Raw genomic sequence first — 7,684 nt, forward strand, 5'->3', positions numbered from 1 at the left:
AACGATGGAGTGGGACTTCCGCGCCACCTCCAGGTCAAAGGCGGAGCCACCTAGCTAGGGGCGCCTAGAAATTGCATCTTTTAGTTTGAGGATTAGGCGGAGCGTTGCTTCCTCTTAAAGGGGACGCACCCATATTTCCGGTGAGTGTAGTCTGTAACACATCACAAAAATGTTCAGAAACATATTATTTGGGGCTTCTTTACATAGACAATGCTCACCAGAAAAATCAAATGCACACACCATATACTAATGTCGCTCAGACCTCCATAGCTGGAAGCTAATAAATAGTATTAGTTATCAAAAATACACAACGTAGTGCGAAGCGCTTGGGTTAGTTGTGTGGGCCTCAGCATTTAGAATCAGGAACAAGAGCAGAGACTCCAGACACGGGCACCACGTTAAGTGCAATAGGGATGTGGGACACTGATGAACAGGTGGACAATGCTGGTGTCTCTGGTCACCTCAGAAAATATTTCTCCTGCCTTTATTATCAGTGATTGTGTCTAACCCAGTGAGTAATACTTTTTACAAGAAATGTCACCGAGCCCACGCTCGTTCTGCTCGCCTCACGACAGGCCAATAAATTGGGAGACGAGCTGTTGGAGCAAGGAATAAGTTTAATCGGAAAGCGAGCAGACCCAGAATAAGGCAGACCGGTGTCTCAAAAAATCCATCTTTCCTCAGTCCGGATTCCGGCTCCTTTTATAAAAGAGGGGGAGGGGCCCACTGCGGTGCTGACCAATGGCTGAGGGGGGCTGCTTTAGCTAGCGCCTGCCCCGCCCCTATTACAGAAATATTTCACTCTGTATACACAGATGTATTCAATTCCTTTTAGGTGTCTTACAAAGATCTGAAAAGAAAAGTGACGGAAGAAATGTTCACTTCATAAGGTATGGGGAAGTCATTCTGGCTTATATATAATTTAACTTGAACTTCAGGCTAACCAAAACAGCCTGTTTGTGGCCAAATATGCACTGTACATCTGCTTTAATTATTAAAGAAAAAGGCACATTGACCAGAAGTAAGGAATGTCCATTTTAAAGATAAAGATTAAAGGCCTCCCTTCCAGGGATGCCAATGCTAGTACTCCTTTGATCATAAGACTTTCTTCCCAGGTGGCAAGGCCATACTGAGTTGTGTATGTGCTGATCTGTTTTTGTTTTTTTGAAACGTTGAAGGAGTGTATCCCTGACTTGTTTGATGTTCCTTGTTATAACAAGATATAAAACTGTGCTCAAAACCATGCTTCTCTAGAGCAGTTCCTCAGAGTAATCTGAGAAGCTGTCTCCTGGGCTATAGTCCTCAGTGTGGATCAAAATAACCTCTTTTCTATTCCCATTGTAGATTGTTTATTGATTATTTTCCATCGACAAAGGTAATTTACCAAATGTCATTTGTCAATTAGAAGGACAATAAGAATTGTTTCTGTGCAGAAGAAATAACTACCATACTAAATTTCTATACACAGTAAAAATGCCTTTTAAGAAAGTGTGATGTAAGACTATTTGAGGATAAAAATGATGACTGTAATGGAAAACAAACCCACAGAAAATAAAATTCTAAACAGAATTTTCTAAACTGAAAATAATATTCAAGTACAAAGAAGGCTGATCCAGACGAAAAGTCTGCAATGAGAGTTGGAATGAGGATTGAGAGAAGTGTGCATCTTTTGATTAAAATAACTGCTCGTTATCTGTGTAAAACATGAATATGTCTCCTTATAGAGTTAAAGTGATGGAATTCCATGTATAACCTCAGAACATATACATTGAGAGGAGGCTAGTTGCTTAATGTTCTGAATCCCTTATATTTCCAATCAGGAATAAATGTATTTCTAACCCTATACTCTAATGTATTAAATAAGCTTTTGCAATTTTTAGCTTAAATATAATAAATGCAACCAGAATATACTTTTCAAACTAGAAGAGGAAAAATTTAGAATATAAATGATCAATAGAATGGTAAAAACAATAGTAAAAGAAATGGAACTAGTCCTGGGAGGTGGATTTGTCACCTAGGTTAATATGAGGAAACTGAGGCAGCAAAGGGTCTATGACTTACTCTCAGTTATGGCTGTTAAGTAGCACATCTGGGAATGGAGTCCACAGAGCCACAGCTTTAACCACTGCCCAACACAGCCTCCAATCCAATGTCATCTATCTGGCCCCTTCTATGTTGGAGAAATGAGGTCATGGAAAATTCAACTGCCCAGGTAACTGACATGAGGACAGGGATAAGTCTTGCCTTTTCTTTGTCCCAGAAATATTAGCCTTCAGCTTTATTTATTCCCTAAACATGTTTTTTCTGGGCACTGACCAAGAAACCAGAACAGGAAAAGCCCTGCTGGCCCACAGATACAGAGTGTTTGAGGGGGGTAACTCTCATTGCCTGAGCCTTGCTCTATCATCACAACCATCCACAGGTCCTGTCACATCTGCTTCCCAACACCTCCAACTCCACCCCCTTGGGCCGGTCTACAAACAGTACATTTCTGGACTACAAAACAGCCTCCACCCCGTATCAGCATTAGTTCTTGCTTTACCTCAGCTCATGCTCCACACATCAGACAGAAGGTGATTTCAAAACAAATCAGGTTATACTTGGCAAATTTGAGTGGACCAAAAGTACACCGGTGTGGGACTTCCCTGGTAGTCTAGTTGTTAAGACTCTGCACTTGCAGTGCAGGGGGCGTGGGTTCCACCCCAGGTTGGGGACCTAAGATCCCACGTGCTGTGCAGTGCGTCCAAAAAAAATTTTTTTTTTTTTTTTTGCGGTACGCGGGCCTCTCACTGTTGTGGCCTCTCCCGTTGCGGAGCACAGGCTCCGGACGCGCAGGCTCAGCGGCCATGGCTCACGGGCCTAGCCACTCCGCGGCATGTGGGATCTTCCCGGACCGGGGCACGAACCCGTGTCGCCTGCATTGGCAGGCGGACTCTCAACCACTGCGCCACCAGGGAAGCCCCCCAAAAATATTTTTAAAAAGCACATCGGTGGCCAAAGGGGCAAAGGTCTCAGTCTTCCCTGTTACCTACCCTCCAAAATTTAGCTTTGGGGTTAGTAACACACTTTCCCATCATCAGTTAGCATTGATCATGCACAACCTTGCCCTGTCTGTGGTCAGCCTCATTGTAAATATATGTGGTGACAAAATCCAGGAGAGGCATAGCAGCTTCCTGAAGTCCCACACAGCCAACCTGAGGTAGACTCAGACACACAGCCCATGATCTCTGCTCTAGTGCTCTCCTGCAGGTGAGTGGAGGCCTCTTTCTTCTTTATGGAGTAAACAAAATATCGACAGCTTTCAGGAATGGAGTTGTGGATTTCATCCAGAAGAAGTAACAGCTGTGGAGTCCTACTGATTACTCCTATAGCCCAGAGTCTGGTGAAAGTATTCAAAGTATCCAATCCTAGCCTTACTCCATGTACCTACTCAGCCTCACTCACTCCTTTCCATGACAACTCCAATAAAGGCTCTGGGACATGCTTTCTCCCTCCCCCTTCTGCCACATGATCCACCTTGGTGCTTCCCCATGTGGCCCTGCATGGCATGCCCTGCCTCCTGTTTCTAGGGATCTGTGTGTAATATTCTTCCTTCATGAAAATTATTTGTGTCTGTCTCTGTTACCATACCTGATTAAAACAAATCCGAGGTACATTTTCAGACAGTAGATAATCATTTTACCTAAACTAAATGATTAAATAGTCTGTTCTTTCTTCATTAATCAAGTTATTTCAAATTCCACACCCATTTGAAGCTGTTTTAGTCTGTTGAGATCATCCATTTATCAATTCCTGTGACAAAATCTAACTGTTGCAGCCTCACACGACACTTTGTGGAGAGAGTCCTCCTCACCTCTGACTAACCATGAGCGCCCAGATCTAGCAGAACTCTTCTGCCGAGGTGGAGGCCGCCGTCAGCCGCCTGATCAACCCGCACCTGCAGGCTTTGTCCACCTACCTCTCCCTGAGCTTCTACTCTGAAGCTGACGAGGTGGCTCTGGAGGGTGTGGGCTGCTTCTTCCGGGAGTTGGCTGAGGAGAAGCGCGAAGGCGCCCAGCCTCTCTTGAAGATGTGGAAGCAGTGGGGCAGCCGCACCCTGGTCCAGGACGGGCAGAAGCTGTCCCGGAACGAGCGGAGCGCCAGCGTGGACCCGTGGAGGCCGCCATAGCCCTGGAGAAGAGGCTGAACCAGGCCCTCTTGGATCTGCATGCCCTGGGTTCTGCAAGCCGCAGACGCCCAGCTCTGTGAGTTCCTGGAGAGCCGCTTACTGGAGGAGGAGACGAAGCTCCTCAAGAAGATGGGCAACCATCTGACCAACCTGCGCAGGCTGGCTGGCCCCCAGGCCGGGCTGGGCGAGTGTCTCTTCCAAAGGCTCTCCTGCGAGCGCGACTAGGAGCCTCCGGAGCCCAGCGGCCTCTGCGGGACCTCTCTGTCTCCGCCCTCCTCGAGATCTCTGCCCGAGCCTCTTCCTTCAGCCAGGAGGCAACTTTTTAACCACGCTGAAACCTTCACCTGAGCCGTGGTGCCAAACAGAAACAAAGAATGTTCTTTTGCAGAGGGGAAAAAAAGCTAGGCTGTGATTTTTAAAAAAGTATCTGAATAGTATGAATGATGTGTAATCTGTTTAATTCTCAAGATTGTCTAAAGAAATGGGTCCTAACTTTTGGGTACCAACTGGGTACATTGAGTATCTGGTAAACTATGTTTTCTGTCAAGAAGAATAAATACACCTATTCTGAAGATGTTGTATAGGGGATTCCCTGGTGGTCCAGTGGTTAGGAGTCTGCGCTTTCACTGCCCTGGGCCCAGGTTCAATCCCTGGTCGGAGAGCTAAGATCCCACAAGCCGCGGTGCAGCCAAAAAGAAAAAAAAAATGTTGCACAGAATTTTAGGGTTTTCATGACTTCTCTGGAGTCATTCTGGGTACTGGATTCAACTCTGGTTTTCTAAAATGTAACTGTGGTTTTGCTGAGCAGAGAGCTGAGTACCTTGACTGGATCATATTGTGTTCGTCCCTCAGCCCTCAAACTCACGATAAAATTGCTTTTCCTGATTTTCAAGTTGGTGTGATGCCATCTGCATATATTGAAGAAAGAGCCCTGAGAAGTTCATCTCTGAGTCTCCCATTAGGTTGCTACTGAGAACACTGATTATTACATCATACACTGACCTCTTTATGAAGCCCCTTGAGAAATTTCTTTCTGGTCTTAATATTAGGAATAACAGTGCATCGCTTGGGTAATTGGGTGTTTTTGTTTTATGGACACTGTAAATGATGTAACTAATTAAAGTTTCCTCTTCTGACTGCCTGCTAAAAAGCTTAGAGCCAAATTTGTGGTCCACCCAGAGTAAAAGAGTAGAATCGTATAAGCATTTTGTACATGTTTTATTCCTGGTTCTTCTGTTACTAATTCCTTGGTGTATTTTGTGGATTCTTTTAAGCCACCTTAAACAATTTATGGAACAAGGTTGTGTATAAACAGATAAAGTAAACTTTTAAAATGCAAAAAAATAGGGACTTTCCTGGTGGTGCAGTGGTTAAGAATACACCTGCCAATGCAGGGGACACAGTTCGAGCCCTGGTCCAGGAAGATCCCACATGCTGCGGAGCAACTAAGACCATGTGCCACAACTACTGAGCCTGCGCTCTGGAGCCTGCGAACCACAACTACTGAGCCCACGCGCCACAACTACTGAAGCCCTCGTGCCTAGAGCCCGTGCTCCACAACAAGAGAAGCCACCGCAATGAGAAGCCCGCGCACCACAAAGAAGAGTAGCCCCCACTCGCCACAACTAGAGAAAGCCCACGCACAGCAACGAAGACCCAAACGCAGCCAAAAATAAATTTTAAAAAATAAATTTTTTAAAATGCAAAAAAAAAAAAACTGTCTACCTAGCTTTTTTTATTTTAAAAACTGTCATACATTCAGTGGGATGTTCATATGAGATGTACAAATTGTTTTTTTCTTTTACAAAGACCACACCTATAAAACTCACCTCGTGTATATAATTTTTTTAGGCATTCCCTGTCCTTTGTTACCTTTACATGTTCCTCTGGGCCCCTAGAGCTCACCTGTCATTTTCTTTTTTTAAATTTTTTGGCCACATCGCATGGCATGTGGGATCTTAGTTCCCCAACCAGGGATCTAACCTGCGACCCCTGCAGTGGAAGCATGGAGTCTTCACCACTGGACCGCCAAGGAAGTCCCCACACCTGACACTTTGATAATCATTCTTTTGATGTCTTTATAGTTTTACTGCTTCTCTACATTTCCCTAAATGATAGACTGTCTTTTATTGCCAAATTCTGAATTTTCCATAGATTGTATCATAGTGTATGCATTTTTCTGACTAGATTCTGTAATATGTTTGTTAGATTTATCCACAGAGGTTCATGGTATGGTGGTCAGCTCATTTCCACAGCTCATCAGTAATTGATAGGGTGAATAATCCAGAATCTACTCTTCCAAGATGTGATTTCAAGAAAATGATACATATCTTCTGTGCTTGGCTTAACAGGGGAGTTTCTCTGCACCTCATCTCACACTTGTCGGTGGGACTATCTCTCCTGACTCTCCTCCCTCCCATTTACATGCCACATTGTGGCCTGATCTAAATAATGAATGTAACTTGGGTTTCTATCATCCTATGTTCTTAACTCCAATATTGACTCCTTTTGTGATGTGTGTGATTTCTGATGTGATGTGTGTATAAAGTATACAATTGGAAGGAGCCTTTTGAGGTATGGGTGTCAGTTCCATCAAGCATGAAATAAAGCCTTGTCTGGAGGCTGACTCCATGTCTTAGGAGCCTTCACTTTTTTTTTTTTTTTTTTTGAGGCTTCACTTTCAGTCATTGCTGTAACTGAGCCACGATTGATCCATGCATGCTGATAAGAAGAGGCAGACATTTTGGGGATCTCCTGCCAAGCTGACCTGAGGTGACACAGTTGGCATTAGAAACTCTCCCCCCGCAAAATGAATATCTGGTCTTGGAGATAATGTGCTATAAATATGAGTGAGCTGGGACTGTCAGTTTGACACACCATCTCTTTGTGAGGATCCACTCGCCAAGGCATTGGCCACAGGAGGCTTTGCCTGAGTGGACAATTTTCACCTCATCATTGGCGACCCAGGGGTAATCTGAATGCCTCCTTGAGGAGACTGGTCTTGAAACTGAACAGACCTATATAGAGCCCTTCCCAGTGACAGAACCCCTGAGTCCCTGCTTACTGGTGATTAAGAAAAAGATGGTGGCCCATGCACTTATGGGCAATTAATCTATGACGAAGGAGGCAAGAATATATACAATGGAATCAGCTAGTACTGAACACCCCCTTCCAGAAAGTTCCAGGAAGGAGTGAAGTCTTCATCATCTTTTGCCCTCATGAGTCATTCCAAAGCTGTGATGAAGTTGGTCACTGCTCAGTCCACAGACGAAACTTACAGGAGAAAAATCAGGGAAATGAAGATTGACACGAAAGAAGGAGTCAGTGGTAAAGTAGGTGGTAGGAGAACACAAAATAAAGTGTTGTCATCTCTTTTATCAACAGCAGCCTGGTGTCAACAATGGTCCAGCATCCTTCCCACCTGCAGGGAGTTAGCTTTGTATCTTGAAATGGAAGGGTAGTGGAACAAAAAGAGTAATAAGGGATGAAGGGGAGAAATCTGGTGGGAGAGGAGTG

The 7,684-nt window shown here is 44.5% G+C and overlaps 1 pseudogene; it reads left to right on the plus strand.

The window, feature by feature from the left end:
- The first annotated feature begins 3,865 nt into the window (after positions 1-3,865).
- On the plus strand, positions 3,866-5,070 carry LOC102985144 (ferritin light chain-like; annotated as a pseudogene).
- Positions 5,071-7,684: the final 2,614 nt, after the last annotated feature.

This window comes from Physeter macrocephalus, chromosome 17 (assembly GCF_002837175.3).
Source record: "Physeter macrocephalus isolate SW-GA chromosome 17, ASM283717v5, whole genome shotgun sequence".
Taxonomy (NCBI): domain Eukaryota; kingdom Metazoa; phylum Chordata; class Mammalia; order Artiodactyla; family Physeteridae; genus Physeter; species Physeter macrocephalus.